The sequence below is a fragment of the Stegodyphus dumicola genome, chromosome 12, assembly GCF_044657685.1.
Source record: "Stegodyphus dumicola isolate Sdum_Otavi_A_Nest chromosome 12, ASM4465768v1".
Lineage (NCBI taxonomy): Eukaryota > Metazoa > Arthropoda > Arachnida > Araneae > Eresidae > Stegodyphus > Stegodyphus dumicola.
Window position 1 is genome coordinate 100,675,535 of NC_140779.1, and position 27,842 is coordinate 100,703,376.

The 27,842-nt window shown below is 33.7% G+C and overlaps 1 long non-coding RNA gene across 2 annotated transcripts in view; it reads right to left on the bottom strand.

The window, feature by feature from the left end:
- LOC146993719 (uncharacterized) overlaps positions 1-5,604 on the bottom strand; it is a 285,520-nt gene extending 279,916 nt beyond the window's left edge. The window contains exon 1 of one of the 2 annotated variants that reach the window (XR_015038248.1): positions 5,521-5,604. This is a non-coding gene — a long non-coding RNA (uncharacterized LOC146993719). The other variant, XR_015038249.1, reaches the window with a different exon arrangement.
- Positions 5,605-27,842: the final 22,238 nt, after the last annotated feature.

The window sequence follows — 27,842 nt, forward strand, 5'->3', positions numbered from 1 at the left end:
CCCAGGTGAAACTAGCAGTATTCAGCGACTTTTTCCGCTCTGCCGCGTGAATCTCGTTACGGTTTGAATTGCATGAAAATGAGAGTGGGAGAGAATAAATCCAGCTTAAAATCAGTATATACATTTTGACACTTGGCAACAAGATTAAACGAAGATTAAATAATAAAGAAATAATATTTAATGAAGATTAAACAAAGGTATATCAATTATTTTTTCGTTTCATTTTATAACATTACTCAACAACGAGTAGTAAAGTTAACAAAATAAAACATGAAATCAAACAAAAACTTCATTTTACAATGTTTTCAGTAAAAACATTGCTAAAAATCAATAATAATGCATAGAACGTAATAATAAATGCTGCAAAATGTAATGCTAAAAATGCACTCCCACTTAATTCAATATGTCCCTTCTTTCATTTTGCGGGAGGACAGAAGCAAAGAGGTTTTCCCTTTGACCTTGTACAATCAGCTGAGTGCGTCCACGCCATACACATTTTTTTTTCCCTCTTGGTCTAGGTGTTCCTTGAAAATTTCTGGGCCAGAATGGAATAAAAATAAATTTTTAACAATTATCAGTTTAACCCGTTCAGTCATTTGTAGCCGAACCCAGAATGAATTATTAACGCGTTCTCTGAATATTAGTGAGCCAAAAGGAATACAAATTAATTTCCAAAAAACAAACTATTAATGATATAATATTAATATAAAGAAAAAAAGATATATGCGGTTATGCAAACTTTAAAAATGGACAAGTTCAGCATATATTTAGAATTAAATTAAAAAAATTTAACCTACTTATCAGTTTTTAATAGAAATTAACTCAAATGAACGCTGCTTTTTATCAATTATAATTCCATACTCAATTTGATAGAACAATATTAAATTAATATTGACTTTAATTATTCTTACAGAGCATGCATCTAATATTATGCTGCAGTAAAATATATTTTCGCTGCTTTTCGATATTATGATTCATTTAAACACAGTATTAATGTTGTACTTTTATCATATTTTGTTCCCAAACGGTTCTCTCTACTTTTATTTCAAATCTGAACATGCACTTCCTACTGAAAAAGTTATAAAGTTAAAACATCAAAAAGTGGGGAAAATAAACTCATAAAAAATGACTTTTTGGTAGATTTCCCATTAAACAGATAAGGAAACCACAATTTATCTTCGGGCCAGACACACAACACGAAACTTGATAACAACTCAGGCTGGTTTTTTAAAAAAAAGTGTTCTTTTTTAGCATTTTACCTTCCGTCCGATGAAATTTTTCATTTTTGGCCCTCCCCCCCTCACCAGTCATTTCGGCGGTGGGTTGCTGGCCCATATATTATCCCCTATCTCAGCCTCCATTGTTCCTTTACGATCCTTATTAACGTTGTCGATAAGCTTTAATTGCTATATCTCGGACCTTATCAAAGCCATTATAACGCGATTAGTTCGACGCCGAAATCGAATTTTCGGAGGTCGATTTTTCCCGCTGCCGCCTCTGCTTTTTTTTATTTTTTTCTTCCCTCTTTTACTTTTTTTCTCTTTTTTAAATGTCGTTTAAAGTTTAGTTTTCTGTTAAGGTTATTTTTCTGCGCTTTTGTATAAGCAAGCGGAGTGTAGATGTAAATGGGAACAATTTTTTCCGCGTTTGGGAAATTTAGGACTCGCTTTCCTATCCACACTCCGCCTAAAAGTTCGAAGCACAATTTGGGTATGGTTAAGAGCTCAAAAATCATATTGTTTATTATAGATTACTGAAATATAGGTTATATAGATATGCTTCTCAATAATAATGCAGTAAGGCAGGCCCGGCTACTCTTTTTTTTTTTTTTTTTTTTTTTTTTTTTTTTGCGGGGGGTGCAGGTCAAAATCAACCATAATATGTGTATTAGGAAGACGTTTCGGGTCTGTGGTATTTTCACTTTAAAACGCTCTTTTCTGTTCAATAACAAAATGAATTTTATTTAGAAAATAATACCAATATGTTTTAAACGTACAAATTAAAATAAAAACAAGTATAACCGAATGAACTTTATTTGTCGCTTCGTTATCAATGGCTACCTTCTGATGCTGAGCTTATGATGTCAATTTAGTCAAATTTGGCTTATAGTTAGTCGTCTTAAGACGAATACAAGCGTCTGAATTTTCGGTAGTTACGTTTATTTAAAATAAATTTCATATGTGAGAATACCTGCTCGCATTTATAAGTTGAACCGAATGCGGACAAAATGACAGTTTTTCGGAATTATCGATTACGGATCGGTGTTGCCAAATGTATCGCTTTCTCCTTACAATTATGTTAAAATTTTGAAAATACTGTATTTTTGTAATCAAACAAAAATATTGTTGTTACGTATTATTTATTTTCGCTTTATTTTTTACACATTCTTGAAATGCTTGTTTCATATTTATGTTTTATAATTTATTTTTGCATATAATACTTGATTTTTGAAACTCAAGTAGGTCACTTGAGATTATGAATTTCGTCATTTGTTGACCCTCTGGTCAAAGGTTGCTAAGGTCTGCAGTAAGCTATATTTGGAGGTATGATTAATGTGTTGTTTCATACTATTTTTCCTGCAAATCTTTTTCTTTATATGATATGATTTCATTTTTCATTTTTGATCAGCCACACGTATAAAATTTCAATACAACCTACAGATTTCATAAAATAATTTATAAAATAGTCATTAAGGTTCGGAGATGAATGATAATTGTAACGAGTTTAGCTGGTATAATTTCACGGGTCCATCCTGTAATTAATAATAACTGAAACGCAAAACTGTGTTTATTGTTTTTATACCAACAACAGATAAATTAAACAGATTATTTTAAATAAAAATCATATATCTTCAAATTTATTCGTATATAATTCAGATTAAGATAGTGTCTGCAAATCTAAATATTGTTGTAGTTAAAAGGGAATGAAACACTGACTATTAACAAAGTTAACTGAAAGCACTCTTATTAGTGTTTAGTAAATAGGCACATGTAACAAATATTTTTTTTAAAACTGATGATTTTTTTGTTTGGGATAATAATGGGACAACTCTTTAAAAATTTCATTGTAACGAGAACAGAGGTTATTTTCATGAAGTTTCTTTTGCTTTCTTCATTTGGGTCAATCTTTATTGCAAAATGAGACTGTCCCTGAGCCATTTTAACAATTAATTTAACTTCTTGTAAATTAAAAGCACTTTACCTTTTCATTATTACTGCTTTTACTTCCGCTGGTGTTATAAGATCTTCTCTCTTTATTTCTCGACCAAATTTTTTAATTCTCTTTCTTCCGTATCTGAAAAGCCTTCGTCTCCAATTTGCTTTTGCAACTTGTACAATTTGTTTGTCTCATTTTCGGTCAATGAAAATCATTTAAATTTATTGATAACTTCTGGCCAGAGCTGACGTCAGCAAATATTCATTGATGATGCGTGTACATTGAACTGTATATAAATAAAATTTTAGCTTTGGACAAATTAAAAGGAAACAAGATAACACATATATGAGAAACCACGTTCAGTAAATAAACGTTTCGCAGGAGTTTACTGTCAACATCTTCTTAAACAGAAGCCCAACTACGAGAACGTGACGGCACAAACTGGCGGCTGACAATCGCCATTTGTCATCTACTACCTGCCTTAAAAGTATACATGTTTTTAGAGCTTTACTAACAGGATGGTATTTTCTAATGATGTAGATACATATAATTTTTCTTTTTTAATATATATATATATATACAGAGAGAAAGAGAGATGAAAATATATTATTAATATTATATTATTAATTTTTGTATGGTCTTATATTGTACGTTTACATTTAAAATAATAGTTTCAAGTATTGGTTGACTTTTGATAAGTAACAGTAAGGAAAAGTTGGAATTTACCTCCCTACTAATAATATTCAAGTCACTTTACTGCATAAAAAATATATAGGAAGGATGTATAGAAATATTTTAAAGAATATTAGAAGCTTTTAAATTGTAGCAGGGCAGATTTATAAGCACAAAAACTTCCACTAAAGAAACTAATTCCATATACACATATATACACAAATTGTATTACAATTCTTTCTTATTTTTAGTAAATAGCAAAGTGTTAGCCGAGGTTTCGAATCCCCGTTACCAGAGTGTACGTGGTAGAGCCTAATTAAGTCAGGAAAAGTGCTATGACATAAAAGAATACCGGAAGTCCCTTGCATTATGACTCCATCCCTCCTTTCTCCCGTAATGAAATCCATCCAATTTTTAAATAAATTTTCCTCTGCTGTCATTTTACCAAATATTTTAATAACATTTTCAAAATGTTCTTATTCTTATTACATTCAAATTGTAGATTTTTCCTATAAATTAACATTAAATAAAAAATGTTCAGTAAAGTTCTGTGCTCTAACTCGTATCTGTATCTATGATATTAAACTTTTATGACACGAACAAAAATAAAGTTTCTCAAAGTAAAACTTAAAGTAATCTTTTTTCATCATCAAAAGTTTGAATTTTTCTTTTCTTTCCACCTTGTTTGGACAATGAGTCATTTATTTATTTATTTATTACAGTAATTCTGAACTGCGTTTCCTTTCAATTGTACTTTTTTTAACAGAACTACTATTTTCTTCTCCGTTTTCTCATCGTAGTATTCAGAAACAAGCTGAAAATCTTTCTCATGGAAATGTAATTCACAGACCTAAATCCCGCGAATGTAAACATAGACCTAATTACTAATTTTAAAATAATAAAAGTAGGATTTCTAGTGATGCAATTTATTTTTAACAAAACAGGTAATAGCAAGCATGTGTATGTTTGTCTCCCACTCGGGAAGGAGTGGGAGAAAAGGACTTTTAGTGACATAAATTTTAATATTTGAATTTCCATGCATTAGGAATTTAAATTATTTCTTATTTTAAGCAAAACTGTGCACTTTATATTGCAATTTAAAAAAACCATAAGCATATTTATTGCCTTCGCAGTTTCTTTAAAAAAACTTCTAATACAAAAATATATTAAATATTAAGTTAAATAATTTCATTTTCTGCCATATACGTATGAAGATAAAAGTTCCAAGTTATAAAATTAATCAAAAAATAAGAAAATAGAGATTTTAAAAAGTAAGTGAATATTTAGCATATAATTCGATACATAATTATTAACTATACAATTCGATACTTAATTATACTAATTGATATGTGATTACATAATATTATACATAATGTATACTATAGAAATGAAATTCCTTAATATTAACGTATCCATTCTTTTAAATACAGAAGCAAATACCTTAATCAATTTAAATTTCAAGTTAGGTTTAACTTATCCGAGAATGCTTCGAAATGATAAAATTTCCTCGCGGTTTCGATTTTAACCATCTATGCAATGCATCTTGTCTTGTTGTTTAGAAAATATATATACTGACACTTTTGGATCATCATTACAATTTCCTCGGCATAAAGTCACACAGCACTTTAAAGGCATAATGAAAACTGAGAAAAAATATCAAGATTAAATTAAGCAGACATTCAACCTACTAACCTACTACAAACAACGCTTTGATTCATTAACGCGCCTTCTCACGACCAAGAACGAAATTCCCCTAACTTGCTAATGCCATTTAGATGGCCTTGGTGTGACCGAAGGAGCTATCTTTGGCACCCCATCAGCCAACAGTTTGTGACGTCACTAAAGTATGAGCCTTCAGTAGGGAGGCTTGTGTTTAAACGGGTGTTGTTACTATACACTGAGGCATAAAAGATATTGTTGTGAAGGCAGGTTTAGGGTTGCCAGAAAATGGCAAAAGAAAGCAGGGTTGCCACATTTGGCGAAATATCACCCGTTTGGCTACAAAATTGGCTATATGCCATAGACAGATGGAGAACCTTGTGAAACGAATTCTTACTGGTTTAGCACAGAATGTTCTCAAACCCAAGCAAAAAGCTATATAAAACCTGATGGCGGAGCGTCCATCGAGTTGATAGTCAGTCAGTGAGTGCCTAGTCGAGTCAGTCAATAGTCAGTGAGCGAGTGTCTCGTAGTCTAGTGCCGAATTGGTCGTCGAGTGCACCGAGAGAGTCTCTTAGTGTATCACGAGTTGGTGCATCGTCGAGTTTTATCTTAGAGTGTGTTGATCTCCGGAAACGACGAAACCGAGTGGGGAGCTGCCCTCTAGTGTATCGTCGAGTGGCATCGCGAGTTGCAGCGTGGAGAGTCTTGAAAGTACGTAGAGTTCCGAGAACAGCCGAGCAGAGTCAGGAGTTGTACTCCGGTGCTTTGCCGTGAAGCTGTCGTCCCCGTTATAGGCTGGTAGTCTGAAGGATGTGTCGCTGATTGTTTCAGCGTGTTTATAGTAGTTCTTCGATGACTTGTAAAAGTATTTTTGGAGCTGTCTTGAATAATACTGGCTAATAATTATGTTCCCATTCTTCATCAAGTGCTATTGTCGTTATTCACTCCAAATCCACGAACCCACACGTACGTACGAAGAAAAAATGTAATAATATATTTTATTTCAGAAAATGGCAACACATTTATTTTAAATCGCAGAGTTTTGTTGATCACAGTTGAAACCTAAATACCTTACGCTTTACAGAGTCCATTGCTTTTGAAAGGTCGAGTTTGCTGATCAAAATACCATTAAGTTCTCACAAAATATGGAATAAATTAAAACAAAATTCCAAATTTCAAATTCGGGTTTTGAAATGCACGTTCTCGGATGGAGGATGCTATGTGTGTTCAAAATTTGGTGGCTCTGGTGATGCTGCTTTTCCTCAGTGCGAGGAACATACATGCTTGCACACTTACTATATATGACTTTTTCTATAGTAAAAAAATTGCTGTTTTATTTCAACTTTTTGTTAGCGTCAATGAGATCTATGGCTTTTAGTTATTTATTTATTTGATAGATGGCACCCTTAAAACGCTATTTTTAAGTTTCGATGTGCTATAAAATGGCTGTAAAATGAAATGATCAAAACAACAATCAGTTTTAGTGCAGCAATCTGAAGAATAAATAGCCAACTAAATCCGATAGATTGCATACAACATGATAACCAAGTGGTTATCTAACTTGATTAGTTTACTAGTTCTAAATACTTCATTGACATTTTGGCTTTACAACAGGTAAATTTTTAAGCCAAAATATATTGGCAAAAATGCTTTACATTTTTGAAAATGTCAGCAAGAGCTTTCAAATTAAAACAACAAGGAATTTGTTGTCCGTTCTTTATATCTTGGTTTACCATATTTTTTTATTTTTGCTCAAATCGGGAGAATTTTGATAAAATACACACAAAAGAGGTTAAGTACCTATGACTGAAAAATCCAACTAAAGAAATTATAAACAAAAACGACAATGATTTAAAAGAAATCTTTTATAACGATAGCGTATATCTTATTATTAAGAAGTTATACGTATTTATCACTAATTTGAACTCACTATAAAAATTCGATGTTTTTAATGGCATCGAATAATTCACTGAAGTTTAGTTCACTATTGATTTTACAGTTGATTCAGCTGCTCTGCCTCTTTTTTCGGACCATTTGATATTCATTACAGGGAATCTTTCGAATGTATTCAATTTTTTGAACAAGATTGAACAATGAACTGGCTTTTTCTTTTAAAAGGCTGAAAAATTTAATGCATTTTTATTCGCAACTTTTATTTTTCCAAATTCAGTAATTAGCTGACCAAAAACTTTTGTAATCACTGCTTCATCAAAATGTTGCTACATGTTTATTGTATAATTTACGACAGTTTCATTAATTTTTCATCTGAAGCTTCAATTTCAGACCATGTGATTTACTGTTGTTTATACAAATAAAAGGATTCTTCTCCATCAGAACTATATTGCCATAGCTCAGTGCAAGAAAGGCACCATCACCATTTTTGGAAGTAAACCTCTTTATGACATTAAAGATATATTGCGTTAGATCGAGATAGGCAACAGTTAGTGTAGCAAAAGAGAAAATTTAATTGCCAAATCACCATTTAACCGAAACTGCGTTATTTTTACGTCGTGGATGTTTGGCACTTTTAAAATGCTGCCAAATAACCAGGAGAAAAGACAAACTAGTCGGGACGCAGGGACCACATCATCAAACTGGGATAGTCCCTGTCAAAACGGGACGTCTGGTAAATCTATTTATATTTCATGCTCTCTGAAAATTATAACAACCCCTCTCAAAAAACACATTGTTGGTTGGTTAGAATTGTACTAGAACTAGATTAAGATAAATTTAATATGACGTATAAATAAACCATTACAGGATAAAGTATTTTTTCCTCCTCCGGCTATCTTACGAAAAATGTTTTAAAATCTCGACATTAAATCTTTAGATTATCAACCTTCATGTGTTTGATTATGATGTTATCGTATTTTAAGTTATCAGGCTTTCTTCCCATAATTCATAGATGACAGTAACTGTTGGTATAATTACGAAATGTAGTATTACATATGTAATAGTATTATAGCAATATGCAATTATAACGTCTTTAATGACGCTAAAACTGCAAAATGAGAAAATATGATTTTGTTAAATAACATTGTAAGTATTTATTCACTGTTATTTAACCAGTTATTTTCTGCTAAAATCCTTTTCCTTCCAGATGATTGGAAAGAGATAAGCGGCTGATTTACTGTGGATGTAAACTGGAGAAAATTGTTTGAAGGAAATTCAGATCTTTGTGACATAGATATGTAAGGATAGAACTAAGATAGCTGTAAGTTCTTTTGCTTCTAAGAAGTTGGCTGCCGGTTAGTTAAAACTTAAGATCTTAACAAAGTCGTTGAAAACTTTTATTGCGAGTGCTTAAATTGTAGCATGGATAAATGTAAGGATTTATTTATTTTTATCTTAATCAGATTTATGTTAAATATCTTTAGGGTCTTATATATTCTCCCTCTCCATTATCCTGCTAGAATCCTAATTTTTAGTTTGCACACATTCAAATGAGAGAGCATTTAAAGAAATGAGAAAGAGATAAAATTTAAAGTAAAGTTTTTAAAATATATAATCACAGCGTGTTTCGCCTGCTGAAAGCAATCAGAGCTTGTTCCACCGGATGAAACTAACTAGTTGAATTTCGGCTAGTTGAAGAATTGCTTCAATTAGTTGCAATTCTTCACCATTTGAAGTGTTGCAACTAGTGTAGGCTACATTACTAGTTGCAGTTCTTCGATAGCAATGTGTCTTCGCCATTGCGTTATTCTTGATCATAATGCTTGTCTCGCCGATATAGGTTTAAGCCAACTTGCGCGTTAATCATGTCTGTGTAGCTTTTAGTTAATTACCGACTTAACTCAGTTTCAATTTAAATTCATTTTGAGTTACGTCATAAATACTGGCTAGTTTGTAAGCAAAAGAAGTTAAATTATCTTAACTAAATTCTTTCGATTTCTGAATAAAAGAGCCTTTTACACCCTTCTCAAGTTCTGTTTCATCTTAGACATAACGATAAGACGCTGACACGTCTAATCAAGGATTTGCCACAAGTTGCACTTAGTTCAGGCGCAATCCATGCAACGCCTATGGACTCGATCATTTTATTTCAGCTTATTAATTTTTAATACACTTAGCACTTACAGTTAATCGCGAAATCTCATTACATTATTTTGACTAATTTTTACTAACCATAAAAACTCAGTTTGGACTTATATTTATTATATTCATTAAATTTAAGGGAAAATGTTCTTTTGATAAAATCTAAGTAAGTAATTTTAACTTTCCTTACTTTCATTTCTGTCTTACGTTCTCTTTTTTAAGTTTAATGAAAAGTCTAGACGAGAAAAGACTTCCGAGGTCTGTTTTATAATAATAATATAAAGTCTGTTTAACATTGATAAAATATTTTAAATACATCATTTCATACATATTTGAAGACTCTTTTAGTTATTTGTTTTATTTTATTTTATTTATTTTTTAGTTTTACAAGACGGATCATTTAATTAAAACACACTTTTTAATTAAAAAAGAATAGTAATTTATCACACCAAGGTTAGGAAGGATGCCCTAACATTCATACCTGCCGAAAACGATGCTGCAAAAACATCGTGGATAAAAGAGTTGAGGAGAAAGAACACAGACAGAAACCATCGTCTTGCAAAGCATTATCGGAGAAAGTAAAGCAAGAAGCAAACATCGCAGAGCTGGAACATTGCAGTAAAAACATCGTCATGGAAAATAGAACGGTTTAAAAACGTTGATATTTTAAACATCATCGTGTAAAATATCGTCACATAAAATAAAGCATGTACAAATCGAAGCACGATGCTAACATCGCAGGCAATGTGCTTTAAGACTTTAAAAGTTAAAGTTACTTTAAAAAGACGAATAAAGTGAATTAAAACTTAATTTCGGCTAAAATGATATTAATAAAGGTGAAAGAAAATAATTTTTCAATCTGATAATTAATTAAACAATTTCAACATACATAAAATTACTCATTTTTTTCTAATCTTTTCATATTATATTTTTCATGAATAAGTATAGATGTATTTTGACAAACAAAAGATTAATTAAACAATGACCTTTAGCATTAAGTACATAAATTTAAAATTCTTTTAACTGCTATACGTGCCATTAATTTCTAACAATTATCGCTTTTCAATGCTCAAATTTTTGTCTCACTTTTCAGTAAAAATTAAATAGTTAATGAAAAATATAAAATGTAGAGGTAGAAAATTTCCCTATTCCTTCTTGTGCTCCCGTGTTATTACGCGAGCAATTTTTTTTTTTTTTTTTTTTCTTTTTCAATGGCGGGCACTTGCCTGTGACGGCACTGGCCACTCTTAAAGCCAGAAGTGGTGGCCATTTTATTGTGGAGGCACCTAATATAAGCCTAATAGGCGGCCACCGTTACCTCCTATGAAGAGACAGACAATTTTTATCTTTCTTCTCCGTGATTCGATCCAGGTCTCTTTGGTATCGCAGTCAGGCTTCCCTAACCACTATACCGTCCTGGGCGGCCATTATGCGAACATACATTTAAAAATATTTTTTACGACTATGTTGTAAGACTACGAAGCTTTGAATCTCTATATTCTATGATTTTTCTATGATCTGATCTCTATTTTCTGCGATTTTTACTTTTATGCTACGATGTTTTAGAACCGACAATGTTCTACATGTTTTCTTTTTGCTTTCGTTTCTCCCACGATATTTTCGTTCGCGATATTTTCACCTGTAATCCTAGCACTAACTTAGACGTATACATAACACAGAAGAAAAATCACTGGAGAAATTTTATGACTAATCCAGTCTATCTCTATAAAACGAATATGAGATGAAATTCTCAATATTCAGCGATCATGAGCGAGCTTACCTCTTCTCTACTTCTCCACCAAGTGTGGAAGGCATTTCTCTTTGCTTACCGCTTTCCTTCATGGTGAAACTGGAATGCGCGTCCTGTTAGCAATCGGAATGTCGGAGGTTCGAATCTGGGTTAGGGCACTGCATGTTTTCCATGTCTTTCTTTCGAATTAAAAAAAAAACCTAACGGTATTCTCGTTTAAGGACCATTAAGACTCCTTTCAGGACCATATTTGTACTGCTTTAAGCCTAATGGATTCCTTCTTTAAGTAGCGAACGAATTAAAGGCTTGTGGACGTTAATCCGTTACCACCAGGATTTAGCGAGTCCCGTCTTCCCCAAACGTAAGATTTTTCTACTTCTTTACTGCCTGCCTTCGTGGCGTAATTTACCGCCTGCCTTCGTGATGCAATAAAAAAGTATGTTCAGCTCATGGAGGTAGGAAGTAAGATGGAGTCGCCCTAAACAAGTTTCTCCGTACCCTGCTCTGAAGCACCGACGATCCCTACGTGGTGACCAAAACATTGGGTCATTTACCATTGAGTTCTATGGGAGTTGACGCGTTCGGGTGTAAATATTTTGTAATTACGTCGCAAATATACATATAAATGTATATATTTTCTTTTTCTACAACACTTCAGAGTCCTAAGTATGTGATAACAACATATTTTTAAACAACATTTCATTCTGAACGGAATTAAATGCTATACTTTTCACAGGACAGTTTTCTCAGAATGGTTTAATTTGAATGAAATATTTTCACAAGTTTTCGTTAATTACATTAGAAAAAAAAAGTTAAGGTAATTCGATTTTATTCGGTTAAGGTACAAAAATTAAGATCAAAGTTTATTGTATTATTAATATTAAAATTATGCATTATTTCTTTTCTATTTATAGAGCTTCTTCCTAAAATACTTTCTTAAATATGACATGATTTTTTGGCTTCTTTTAAATCGAAAAATGTAAGTCAATTTATAATTAATGCTCTATTCGGTTCATTTTAAATTGGAGAATTATTAGGAATTAGCTTCGCTAATTCCTAATAATTAAATAGGTATTAAATAGTATTTGATTTTCTCTGAACATTTCTGAAAGGGAATAAAATAAGTTTTTTTTATAGTATTATTTAAAACTTGTAACTGAGTTATTATAAAATGTAAAGGGAATAATTCTTTTAATTATACTTATCAGATTTTTTTTTACCCTTCATTTCAACAATACATATTCCAAAACTCTTTATTACGTTCTTAAGTGCGCATCTCATAGCATTTGCTTTGCAATACCTTTTAACAGATTGCTTTCCAATACGAACAATTCTTGCTTAAATAGTTTTATAACGTATTTGTCAACAGGATTTCAATTTATGTTTACAATTCAATATTAAGGTTATTATATATTTAGATAACATTTATAATCATTATAAATTAGATACATTTAACCATTAGATTTCTTCACAGTACTTTCACAGTTGTTTATAAGTGAATAAATTCTTCATTTCAAATACATTTATAAATAATTTAATGAATATTTAAGTATTTTGTCAAAGGCAGATACATGCTTTTTGCAAGCACATGTATAAATACCCATACATATTTCCTATTTATCATTTCCGGCATGTGCAAATCTTTAATTTCTGTGCATTCACTATATTTTTCGTGTAAAGTAATTTACACTAATTTAGCATACACCCGAAAGTTTTACATAAAAAATATATATGAATATAATTTGAATGAAAATTATAAGTATTATTTTTAATACCCACTCAAAGGTCAGTTTTTCTTCAAAATTCCTCCACGATGGCATCTCTCTCTTTAGGCAGATAGCCCTTGCATGCGTTACTCTATTTAATAAAAACTTAATCTGACCTATGTGCCTAATTACAAATATTTTAACATACATAATTTTATATTTACATTTAGCCATCAAGTTTCAAACTTTTCAAATCTTCTAGAAAATAAATTTTGGCAGATCTCTTTTAGCAATTTTCTTAAAATCTATATTTTTGTAGTGCAACTGCTTAGAATTTTATAAAACAAATTCATAATCAAAATCACTGTTGTTAGTTATCGAAAAATAACCAAGATGTGAATTTTGCGTAAATGTCAGTAAACTATACAAATTGCTATTATCCATCACACTATGAATGTTTCTTTCATGCGAGAGTGTCCCTTTTTCGATTTCTATGGAACTGTCGTGGGTCGAAATACTATCAGAATCTTGTCAAGCGAGCTTCTGAATGTAAACAAAGAACACCCCGTCTGGTGACCCAAGCTTCAAAGCAGTGCTTCACTTCTAGCGCGGAATGGCCCCTCCTCCCTTTCCTACCTCCATGGTTCAGCTAACAATGGGCAAGTCTGGAATTCGGATCCCGGAGAGGACAGCACTGATTCTTCATATTTTCCAGCTTCGAAAAATTCTAATGATTCTATAAGTGCGCTTTGCTTTTCAACATCAAGAGTTAGAAGTTTTATTATTTCAGTGACCATTATAGAAGTAATGAAATTATAGAAGTAATGTTTGCCGCTCTGAGAATATTGAAACTGTCTCATAGGTACAATTTGTCAGGCTGTGATTCAGTCCAGTTATTACCTTATTTAACGAATTTTTACAGTTTTCATAAACTATTCCAGATGTTACGTTGTAGTAAAAAAAAATTCAAGTAAGCTTCTATTTTTAAAAATTACCACCTCCGAAAAAACTGAAACATATATACTTATACTTTGTCAATAAATTAAATTAAAGAAGGATTTTCAAAAAAACGTATCAGAGCTGTGTCAATGATAAGGTGAGTTAGACATTTCTCTTAAGTCGTAAAATCGAAATTTAATAAAATAAATATTAAAACGAAAGTGACAAAAATCATTTACGTGCTGTCATTGATACTTGCTTCAGATGTTAAAATCTGTTTGGAATATATGCAGAATTGTCAACAGTATTACACTCAGCTTATGTTTAGAACCAACAGATTTTGTTTTTCGTTTGAGCAAAAACACGGAAATTCAGCTGCTTCCTCGCTGGCATTTAAACCACGCATTTTTAGCTACTAGTTTGATGTGCTACCACTTAACACTATGAGAGTACACATGAGAGGATACGATAGCTTATTAAACATGTATCAAAAAGGTAGATATTAACAATATATTTTTGCATACTTTTGAAAGAAAGTACAGGTTTTTGTAATTAATTAGGTACATGAAATTTAAATTAAATTCTGAACGTTAGCATTTTCTTCCATGAAAATGTTTAATTATCTTATCAAGATCGAAACTATAATAACATCATTGCTTTTACATTTAGAAATCAACTAACAACTGATTTTTAAAAGAATCTGTAGTTAAGATCTATTTTTGCTTTCAGAAAGTAACAAATATGTTTCGAAGATGTTTAAGATTAAACGTCATCATCTCAGATGAGAAAAGTGGCGAATCCAAAAACAAATTTCTTCCATCAGGCACCTTTGTGCAAAAATCGAAGTGCAATTAATCATCGCGTTTCTAATGAAAGTCACGGGTGATTGTCATCGATAAGAAAGGAACGCCCTCATAATCTTCAATCTGTATCGTACGGACCTTTGATTCGCCTGGCAATTAAGAGAAATTCCGGCTCGCTTAATTGCGTTTCGATCCCTTCAAATTAAAGAGAAGACAAAACCTGCCATCTTCTCCTAACTGAAGGCGCTTTCTCTTTTTGTGGGCAGGTATGAATGCTAAATTTGAGGGTAGAATAGGTTAGAAAGAGAGAGAAAATAAGTTAAAAAGAAAAGAATAAGAGGGTAAGCAAAGAATTTTTAAGGCAAATGCTTTGCTTGCAAACACTAGGAGATTATGTTGCAACGTATTTTCTTTCCTCAGAAAGAATGTATAATACATCCATTACTTCGTACATAGAAAATACTAATTCACTGAATTCACTATTTCTAAAGAGTATTAAATAAAAGAAATCGAAAGTATCAGTCATAGTTTAAATAAGAATTATCTATAACCATTCATTTAGTAGCAAACAAAATAAGCAAGAGCAGTAGTACATCATTAATCCGTTCCAGATCCTTGGTAAAAACGAAACGAACTGTAAAAAGACAAAATCTGATGTGGACACCGCATGGCCTAGTGAATTATACACATTATTTTGCTGCATTTCATTACTTTCTCAAATTTCATTAGCGATATATTTATCATTCAATTGATTCAGTTCTCACTTCGCGTCAAAGAAAAAAATAAATAAACTCTAAACATATTTATTAAAAATTGTAAAATATAAAAAATAAAAGCCCGAACTCTTAATACACTAACTTTTTTTTTTTTTTTTTTTTTTTTTTTTTACAATTAAAGTTAGAGTTTCTAACTTTACATGGTGGAAAAACATGGTGGAAAATACGTCGTTCACGAAGATGTCGCAGAGAAAAAAACGCAAGGCGAAAACGTCGTTGTAGAAAACATCGTGAGAGAGAAAAAAACAAGGAGAATACATCGCAGTTTATAGCAGTGGTAGTACAAAGTATCATCATAGAAAATAAATCGATTAATAATTTCGCAGTTTAAAAGCATCGTGGTCTTGGTAAATAATAAACACCTATAAATCATCGCATGAGACGATAATATCGCAGACGTGCATTTTCAGGCTTTAAAAATTCGCATATTCGATCATATGATTGTAAAGATAAATTGTTAATACGAAGCTCGTATCAGAATAGAAGATTTAAATATTACATATTAAAATTGAACTGGTTTCAATTTTTTGAGACGCAGTAGATTTGAAATATAGCATTTCGAAATGTAATAAACTTTGAAATGCAGTATATTTGAATGCAATTTATTTGAAAATAAGTGTTTATGTACAACAAAATCTTTAATGTGAGTAAACATCTTTGTTTTATTACATATGAATAAATAACTCAATCAATTACACTTTGCAATCATGCGTGGCATAAGTTTTATGAATTAATTGTTTGGTACTTAACTGCATCTTTCACAGGAATGCTCTAAGAAAAGTCATATTTAATTTATACATGAACTCTAGATAAATTCCAAACTGTCTACCAGTTATATTAAAATTGCCAGTTGTTGAAACAAATCTAACTACTTGGTTGTTGATAAATGGTTTGTATTGAACCACAATCGAGGACTTTGAAGATTAGTTGTTCCGTTCATCTTTGATAATTTTATAAGGCATGAATTGTTTAAATACGGGATGGTCATAAAAAAACTTCTTCAGTATACGAACCCCTAACAATCTATCTTCTCAGCTAAACGAAATGAAATTTCAGGTATTGCCATTTGAAGGTATGCGCTCGAGATTGTGGGGATTGAAAACAATAGAGGTTTTACGGTTACAGTGAAAACAATTTCAAATTTTTGAATGGCGACACCCACTTTTTCTATGCAAATTGATCAGCGTATTAAAAAGCTAATGGCATTCGAATGATTCACGTATGACGAAATTTGCAGGCATAAAACATTTGCAAAGAAGAACATTGTAAAGTACAAATGACAATACAAGAAAGGAGAGGGAAAGAAAATTTTTTTATTATTGGAACTATAAGTTTTCGACGTGTGCAACGTTTCAAGATGAAGTCATCTCCCATGAATCAGTTTGCAGTTTCGTGGGCACCTAGATCCTCCGACCTCACTCCGATGGATTTCTATTTCTTGGGTTACCTGCAATCTAAGATGAACGAATCAAATTCACGAGTTATATCCGAATGGAAAGATGTCATAAACGTGAAGTTATACAGATTCCTCGTGTAGTGTTACGTTCGTCATTATTGTCAACATCTCCCTCATACAATGCGTTATCGTCTGCAAAAGGTGGGCCATTACTGCCGCCAGTCATTGCAGAAATTCGAAGCGCTTTAAAATAGAGCTTCTAAATATCCGGCAACTTCCGCCTCGGGAGAAAATGGCCACTAATTACTTTCCCTCCCCCTTGCTTATTAGAAGCTCCTTGCTTGCCTTCCTTGATAGACTGCTTGCTAAAAGCAATCTTAGTTCCCTTGGAGTGTTTTGCAATTCCTTCATACGTGGTCATCACTGGAGTTTCAGCACTTTAGGGTCGGTGTGTTTCCATTTGTGTTCCACCTCAAGGCATTGACTTGCCTGGTTAAATCATCTAGACAAGCAGTTACTTGATCCATTGACTAATGAGCACCTCTGATTTTAAGGCGGTCTGTTAGAGTTGCCTGCTGGGCTGCCAAGAATTTCATGGTACACACAAAAGCGCTTTATAGATCTTGACATCCGCTACTCACAGGACTTTCTGTATCTCAGGATCCTGAATGCCATTGATGAAGTGTCATTGGAGAGGATTTCCATTGTTAGGCACTCCGAAAAGGCGTGATGAGGCAGCCTTTCAGCATATGTGGCGAGCTTCTGGAAGGTTACATTTTACGCTGTTGGCTATATTTTAACTGAAGCTTGCTGTAGTCTTTTAAATACTTCTCACCAAAGCATAAATCCCTCTGGTAGAGCTTCGAGGTCTTGCTTCTGGTTAAGCAAAATCTGAAGGATATCTGCTGCGTCTGCTCTCAGAAAAGCAGCAAGATGGCAGGTTTTAGTTTCGAAATGCCATCTGTCTGCGTTACCCACTATAGAGAACTGATGATTGTGTACTTGTCAGGAAGTCTTCCCATCATAAGTGTACAGCTTTTGAGAAGGTCGAGAACAAATAGGTAAGAAATTAAAGCCGTCAGAATTGCTTCCAGATGTCACTATGGATTTCTTCAACTTGTCATCTTCCTTGGCGACAGCGCCTCGGATCTGTTTTCTATTATCGCGGCAATTTTGCCTTTCATTTCCTCTTGACCTGCTTCAATCTTTTCTTGAGCTGACTTGAGTACCCTTTCCAAGATTTCTTTGGTCAGCCTTCAATCTATTCTTGAACAACTTTCATCTGACTTTAACAGACTTGACGTCCATTTTCATCTTTTCTTGGGCCACATTCATCTCTTCCTGGAATGAAGCAAAGACCTGCTGTCTTAGTTGCTCTTCCATCGCTCTTCTCACCAAATTCATTCCCCCTTCTGACACATTTATTTTCTGAAAATTTATTTTCTGAAATATTATCTGAAAAAATTTATTTTCCCAAAAGAAACACTTAACAGTTCTGAAACCTTTCACGAAAGTACTTGTACAATTCTTCTGGATATGAGAGAGCACATTCAGTAGTTACCACTTCACACTACTAAGAACGTTGAAGACAAAGCAGTAGAAAAAGACTAAAATGCATAAGCTCGCACAGTGATCCCCCGTCCGCTAAGAAATTTTAAAGTACCTTCGATTTTTCGAAATTGCTGGAGGGCTTACAATTACAGTTACATAAAGCCGGATACCATTACAAGTAGATAGAATATGGGGGTTTGGAGCCATGTGGCGCTGTGGCGCTCACAGACGACGGACGGGGGGAGAGGAAATTTACGGAGGAGCCCGTGTGGGTTGATACGTCATCAACCACGCGGCTTAACCCCGGACGTGCTGCATCCTGTTTGTGACGTCATCACGCATTATCACTTCGTATTATCTTGCTATTCTTACGTCAGACACATGTCTCCTCCTCGGTCTCTGACACTTTTCTGACCATCTTCACAGAAGCATTCAAGTACCATTTGATACCTTGATGCTGTGTGGCAGCTTCTCGAATCTTGCTAGCGATATCAGTTTTTGAAGACTCTAAAAATACTTGCAAATCTGTTTTGGTGTCTTCACTGGGATAAATGATTTCTGTAGCAAACGTACCAAGGCAGGGTGGGCGTTCTTGCCGTGGTCGTTTAGGGGCAGGCAGGGTGGCGGGGGAAGCTGCTCGTTTCACTGAGCGAGATGGCATGGATGTCTGGGGTTCTGAATGCGTTTTCATATGCCTCATTAAACTATCCTTTCGGGAAAACTCCTTTTTGCATATGGCGCAAATGTGTCTTGATATTGAATGCTGCACTTCAATATGTCTTGTCAAGCTTCTCTGGTGTGCAAAAGTTTTATTACACTCCGAGCAAGTTAAATTTGGGGTATCAGCGAAAGGCGAATCCAACTGTGATGATGTAAGATCACCAAAATCCATTATAGCAATCGTTTGGATTGGTTCTCCTGGATCCTGACCAAGGCTTATATAGAGAGACGCTGGACCCTATCATATCATTTCCGCCTGTGTTGCATGTTTCGTTCCTGCTTTCGCTCTTCCTGTTTGAATCAAGACGTGTTATTCGAGGTACGTATTATTTTTAATCATATATCTTTTTCGTGTTCGTATATTTGATGTTACTATTTAATTTGAGTACGAAAATCTGCATTTGTTGCACTGCCTTTATAGTTTGACTTTATATTTTTTAGATGGATTTGGAACAACAGTTTGAGAACGAGCCTCTCAACATGGATGTGCCGAAGATTTCATATTCTGAACAATACCATGAAAAGCCCAAAGAAACACCCATCTCGCAGAACGCTAATGGCAAACGAAAAATAGACGAAGAAAATACATATAAGAAGAAAGTAAGTATTACGAAAAGAGTTTATTCTTGCTGTAACGCAGACTTATTATTCTTTTATCAAACGACTCATCATTATTTTTTCTCTTTTAGCGCAACGGACGCTTTACTGAAGGCACAATCCCAGACGAGCTGACACATATTGGCAACAATGTCTTTGTGGGACCTACCCTTTTCAACGGAAAGATCAAAGTGCACATCAGGCAATACAGCAAGTACGGGAGTTCATATTATCCGACTCGTAACGGTGTGAATTTAGAGCCTTCGTGTTTGGACACCTTCTCTCAACACAGCCCACAAGAGGTGTTCACAATGAATCTGCACCTACCCAAGAATTTTAGTGCGGAATATAATGGTTACCACATCACGTTAAAGCAATTTACAGTAAAAGGAGTGGAGAAAAGCAATATTAGACTTACAATCGCCCAGTGGGAAGAATTGTCCACAAATTACAGTCGCATCAGTACCATCGTCACTAACCTCGTATATCAATGTATGGACTTTTGTGAAGCCTACGAAAGTGTATCCGAGGAACCTATTAACGAGGAAAAGCTTCCAGAATCCTTCGACATTTCTTTGGGAACAGCATGCCTTCAAACTATTCTAAAGACGTCACTAGAACAGCTGATCCAAGAACACGGAGATTTGAAGTATCCTAAACTTATAAACTGTGAAGAGCTCGCTATTTATAAAACAGAAACTATCAACTCCATGGCTCTGAAATTAAATTCTATCGACATAGTCAGGCAATTTTATGGAAATGTATGGACTGAAGAGCCTTATTTACTTCTGATTAAACCAGCACATTATATCACAAAAGACTTTTTAAAATCTGTTTGTCTCAAACATGTACTTGATGAAGTGAAAGAAACATTTTGTCCTACCAATCTGGAAAAATATGGTGCTTATGGTATTGAATATTATGAATGTTTAAAAAGTAAATAAAATTATTCGTTTATAATGGTCTCTTTACTGTCTCATAATTAAGTTTAAAAATAAATATATAAGGGAACACTATAAATACTCATACACATTTGCTTTCCGTTCATAAGAAGGATTGATATAGAAATAAGAGGTTGTATGTTTTAGAGTAAACTATAAATGAGCGTTCACATTTCTATTAGTAAAAATCACTGCTGTACATACCATGAATCTGACTCAGATGTATCGCGATCCAGCCCTTCCCGCCAGTTTTGGTGGAGTGAGTGCTTTGCATCGTGCTTTAAAAGGCAAAGAAAGTCACAAAACGATCAAGAATTGGCTTACCAGCAAAGAGTCATATACTTTGCACAAGCCTACCCGGCGACATTTTCGTCGCAATCGCGTCCTCGTCAGAGGCATCGACGCTCAGTTTCAGTCTGATTTGGCAGATATGCAGTCTCTTGCCAAACACAACGATGGATATAAATATTTGCTAACGTGTATTGATGTGTTTTCCAAATATGCTTGGGTTATTCCACTCAAAGATAAAACAGGTCAGATTGTCAAATCAGCTCTTGAACATATTTTTAGCGAGAGAAAACCACATGTGTTACAGACTGACAAAGGTAAAGAGTATAAGAATAAAATCGTTCAAACTTATCTTAAAAAAGAAAAGGTTCTTTTTTTCACAACTGAGAACAGTACAGTAAAGGCAAGCATCATCGAACGATTCCACAGAACCCTCAAAAGCAAAATGTGGAAGTACTTCAGTGAAATGAATACATATCGTTATATTGACGTAATAGATAAATTAATTCACAGTTATAATCATACCTGGCATCGCTCTATTCAAACTGAACCAGCGAATGTCAATAAACACAATGAGAAACAAGTGTGGAATCAATTATATAAAGACCTACATAAACCTCAACCTAAGTTCAAAGTGGGACATACAGTGCGCGTTAGCAAATATTTATATCCATCGTTGTGTTTGGCAAGAGACTGCATATCTGCCAAATCAGACTGAAACTGAGCGTCGATGCCTCTGACGAGGACGCGATTGCGACGAAAATGTCGCTGGGTAGGCTTGTGCAAAGTATATGACTCTTTGCTGGTAAGCCAATTCTTGATCGTTTTGTGACTTTCTTTGCCTTTTAAAGCACAATGCAAAGCACTCACTCCACCAAAACTGGCGGGAAGGGCTGGATCGCGATACATCTGAGTCAGATTCATGGTATGTACAGCAGTGATTTTTACTAATAGAAATGTGAACGCTCATTTATAGTTTACTCTAAAACATACAACCTCTTATTTCTATATCAATCCTTCTTATGAACGGAAAGCAAATGTGTATGAGTATTTATAGTGTTCCCTTATATATTTATTTTTAAACTTAATTATGAGACAGTAAAGAGACCATTATAAACTAATAATTTTATTTACTTTTTAAACATTCATAATATTCAATACCATAAGCACCATATTTTTCCAGATTGGTAGGACAAAATGTTTCTTTCACTTCATCAAGTACATGTTTGAGACAAACAGATTTTAAAAAGTTTTTTGTGATATAATGTGCTGGTTTAATCAGAAGTAAATAAGGCTCTTCAGTCCATACATTTCCATAAAATTGCCTGACTATGTCGATAGAATTTAATTTCAGAGCCATGGAGTTGATAGTTTCTGTTTTATAAATAGCGAGCTCTTCACAGTTTATAAGTTTAGGATACTTCAAATCTCCGTGTTCTTGGATCAGCTGTTCTAGTGACGTCTTTAGAATAGTTTGAAGGCATGCTGTTCCCAAAGAAATGTCGAAGGATTCTGGAAGCTTTTCCTCGTTAATAGGTTCCTCGGATACACTTTCGTAGGCTTCACAAAAGTCCATACATTGATATACGAGGTTAGTGACGATGGTACTGATGCGACTGTAATTTGTGGACAATTCTTCCCACTGGGCGATTGTAAGTCTAATATTGCTTTTCTCCACTCCTTTTACTGTAAATTGCTTTAACGTGATGTGGTAACCATTATATTCCGCACTAAAATTCTTGGGTAGGTGCAGATTCATTGTGAACACCTCTTGTGGGCTGTGTTGAGAGAAGGTGTCCAAACACGAAGGCTCTAAATTCACACCGTTACGAGTCGGATAATATGAACTCCCGTACTTGCTGTATTGCCTGATGTGCACTTTGATCTTTCCGTTGAAAAGGGTAGGTCCCACAAAGACATTGTTGCCAATATGTGTCAGCTCGTCTGGGATTGTGCCTTCAGTAAAGCGTCCGTTGCGCTAAAAGAGAAAAAATAATGATGAGTCGTTTGATAAAAGAATAATAAGTCTGCGTTACAGCAAGAATAAACTCTTTTCGTAATACTTACTTTCTTCTTATATGTATTTTCTTCGTCTATTTTTCGTTTGCCATTAGCGTTCTGCGAGATGGGTGTTTCTTTGGGCTTTTCATGGTATTGTTCAGAATATGAAATCTTCGGCACATCCATGTTGAGAGGCTCGTTCTCAAACTGTTGTTCCAAATCCATCTAAAAAATATAAAGTCAAACTATAAAGGCAGTGCAACAAATGCAGATTTTCGTACTCAAATTAAATAGTAACATCAAATATACGAACACGAAAAAGATATATGATTAAAAATAATACGTACCTCGAATAACACGTCTTGATTCAAACAGGAAGAGCGAAAGCAGGAACGAAACATGCAACACAGGCGGAAATAATATGATAGGGTCCAGCGTCTCTCTATATAAGCCTTGGTCAGGATCCAGGAGAACCAATCAGAAAGCGCTATGGATACGACTACTGCCCTCTAGCGGTCGTTGCTGAACTAAAAAGAATGCGCTAGAAATTCTAACAAGTTGCAATCAGACCGCGGATTTAGTATGACATCAAAGCAGCGGGAAGTTCTATGTCAATCGATAAACGTGTACATGAAACCGGATTACTACACAAAAAGGATGAAACATGTGTCTGACGTAAGAATAGCAAGATAATACGAAGTGATAATGCGTGATGACGTCACAAACAGGATGCAGCACGTCCGGGGTTAAGCCGCGTGGTTGATGACGTATCAACCCACACGGGCTCCTCCGTAAATTTCCTCTCCCCCCGTCCGTCGTCTGTGAGCGCCACAGCGCCACATGGCTCCAAACCCCCATATTCTATCTACTATTACAGTTGCATAATGATCGGACCAGTTACAGTTACATTGGTATAAAACCAAAATGTCGCCAAATTATCGCCAAGTTTGGTGACTTTTGGCGATGTTTTGCAAATTTAACGACAAAAATTTGTCTCCAAAATGACTGCCAGATTGGCATTAATCTCGCCACCATTTGTCTTAATGTTAAGTGGACTTACTTCTGTAACCTTTTTTTTCCGCCGACGCTTCGTACTCTTGAGTCCTTTCGAGATACTACAAGTCACAAATAATATCCCTAAAATTATTTTTATATGTATATATATATATATATATATACCAACCTCGTAACAATATGTACTTTACAGTATGTACTATGGATCAATTGTACAATATGTACTATGGATCAATTTTTTGTGCTAAATAGCTATAAGGAAATTCTATGACAAAAATGGAAATTACAAATACTTAATGCAGTGAAAGAATAGCTCGAAGAATGCTGGACATAGAATAAATAACATTATTTTTAAAACAAAAATTCACACTAAAAGCATATTTTATAAAAATTATTGTATTAATTTAGGTATTATTTAAATGTAATACAAATACTTACAAAAATTTGTAATACATGGTAAAAATTACTGTAACATTTGAGGCTAGCTCAAAGCCATTTTCTCGGGTATCAGCAGGACAATAATTTCCATGTTAAGTGCGATAGATTAAAATACATTTCTTAATTATACATATTAAAAAATTACAGCATGATTAAAGTAAACTTGGTAACTTTGTCGGTGAATAAAAATTAATTGGTGTAAAATACTGCCATTAGAGACTTTCGTTTCGAATGCAGAAAGGATGGGAGAAATTTCTAGCATGTTATGACTTTCATTAACAATGATGGCTAACTTTCTCGCTTAGAGTAATTGCCTAATTCCAAAAACAGTTAACTAAATCTGAAACAAGTATAGTTCTTGAAAAGATTTACACACTACATGATTTAGCGCCTAATAAGTTGCTGAAGTCTTGGCTTTTGTACAATGCCATGATTTCTTTTATACTTACTCTGACTTTTATAAGACATTAGATGGGAAACAGCTGTTAGATGCAAGCATCTAAGTTTTATAAACTGGAAAAGTTCATAATGATATTTCTTTAAGCATGCAAAGCATATCAAAAGTAAACAAAACAGAAGTTCCTTTTCAATAATGTTACGAACATAGAAACAGTTGATTTTCCCTAGGAAAAGGAAGTGTTATGTTCTGTTTATAAGTGATGTAATTTTTAATGTTCATATCTCAACGGCGATAATAAACTCTTGCCATCCAATAGCAACATCGCATTTGAAGCATGCGTTTAAAAGTCTAGGGAGCTTCTTGAAAATAACCAATTATAAGACGTACTGAGCTGGAAGGTTACAAAAGTGAGAAATTAATACCAATATTGTAAGCTTTGTCATTACCTCTTATGCTGCGACACGTATATCTGTATAACGTGCCACTTATGCCCAAATTTTTCTTACCCCAAAATATCCAAAAATAATCATATTCAATGAAAAATGCTATCGAAGTAATCCATCTTTACGGGGAATCTGCTAAAGACAAACCTAATTAGCATTATCCAACCAAAAGTGTTCAAGCGATTTCTGGTATGCGTTACGTCATCTGCCGGTAAATCAAGCGCTTTACATCTAATGAATATCTGAGGGAATTTCTGCAATACAGCATTAGATTTCTGTTTGAAAGTATTCAAAACTTTTTGTTATGGCACCGAATTATCATTTGGGAGAATCTGTAAAGTGGCGAACCATCACTCGTTTAGAAGCAAGGCAGACAATCATTGAGAAAACAACAATTTGAGAACTCAAACTTTTGCAAACAGGGCTTCGACAAGGTAGTACAAGAATAGGAGTGGCTTATCAAGATTGACATCTGACAATAACTCTTCGTCGTAACAAGAAGTAAACTGCTTGTCAGTTCAGTTCAGTGTTTGCAGCCGCCATTGGAATTGTTCTATCACTGAAACCGTATGCAGAAGTCTTAATGAAAAATATTTTTATGCCAGAAAGTGAAGGGTATGTGTTTCACATTCAAAAAGCAAAATGAAAGATGAATCGCTTTAATTGGTTCAAAGAGCAAACAACATTAGAATGAACCCTCAGTGATCCCATGGTCTCTTCACTAATGTGTCGAGGTTTAGTTTACAATCTGATTCTAAACTTGTTTATATTTGGTTGGAGTCAGGAACGTGGATTCTTCTTTCAAATGTTATGACCGCTTCTGTAATGCAGGTGTGATGTAGTGGAGAAGAATAATTAATGATCTATCCACGTACTCCCCTACACATTTTCAACAGCGGATCTGTGACTGGCCTGTCCACGTTGAGCAAATCTCTTTAATGAATTCCTTGAAAGTAGAGGCATTGAGAGAAAAATATGGCCAGAAAAATCTATTCATCTCAGCCCGAAAATAATCTTATCGGACTGTCTTGAAAACGCATCTGAACGGAGACTCTTCCTTTTAGATTTTTAAATGCTTAGAAGGCCGCATATACGTTATGACATGGGTGTACAAGTCAGGAAGATCATATTGTGTGTTAAATTTAAGAGCCTTAATTTTTTTAAGTTATTCTTTTGTTTTTTCGGAACTGTCCTTGTTACCTTTTTCATTTTCCATGTTGCAGTATGTTGCTTTGAAAAAAATCATTTCAAAATGTTCTGGTCTATATACTATTATCGTATTATTTCATTTTCCATGTTGCAGTATGTTGCTTTGAAAAAAATCATTTCAAAATGTTCTGGTCTATATACTATTATCGTATTATTTCATTTTCCATGTTGCAGTATGTTGCTTTGAAAAAAATCATTTCAAAATGTTCTGGTCTATATACTATTATCGTATTATTTCATTTTCCATGTTGCAGTATGTTGCTTTGAAAAAAATCATTTCAAAATGTTCTGGTCTATATACTATTATCGTATTATTTCATTTTCCATGTTGCAGTATGTTGCTTTGAAAAAAATCATTTCAAAATGTTCTGGTCTATATACTATTATCGTATTATTTAATTTTTAATGTTGCAGTATGTTGCTTTGAAAAAAATCATTTCAAAATGTTCTGGTCTATATACTATTATCGTATTATTTCATTTTCCATGTTGCAGTATGTTGCTTTGAAAAAAATCATTTCAAAATGTTCTGGTCTATATACCATTATCGTATAGTTACGAAATTCATACGTCGCCTAACTTCCTTATTTCGACGAATCATTCAAAACTAAACAAAAGTTTAAGTAACTTCAGTAACAAGAACTTGGGTAAATGTTAAAAAAGTGTAACTGAATTTAAAATTAACTCTTTGTAGTTTACAACTTAACAAACAATAAGCATCGCTATTTAAGGGGTTTCATTAATTAAAATAATTAAATCAGTACAATACGCAATCTAACTAACAACAACTGAGTTAACTTAATTTCAACAAAGGGAAACGCTCTATCAGGTACAAAATTTTGTCATCGATCCACCAGTGGTTGGCTTAACTGGAGCCTCTTTTTATTAGGCAAACACTAGAATTTGCCCCAACACCTTCTTTAAATTACAGCTTCGCTTATTATTTAAATTATGATGAAGGCCAGCGAAAGTTCGTATTTTGGCGAAGGCCAAATGACACAAACAACAGTTTTTTTTTTAATATATGTGCAATGGTAATTCTTTGTCCTACAAAACACCGCAAATGATAATTACTCAAGAAGAAATCCTTATTCAGAAGTCAAACAACAAAAATCAGCGTTATATTCACAAAATTTTCACAGGACTAGTTTCGATGGTTTTACCGAACCATCATCTTCAGCTGCAAAACCGCAAATGAACAAGATAGGAAATAATGATTAGATAAGATAAGAAAGCCTGGACAAGAATAAGCAAGTGGCGCCATCTGTTGGCGAAACCAGAACTAAAACATAATTTCTCTAAAAGCCGAAGGCAAATTTGGATTGGAATTAGGATCGTTAACTAGA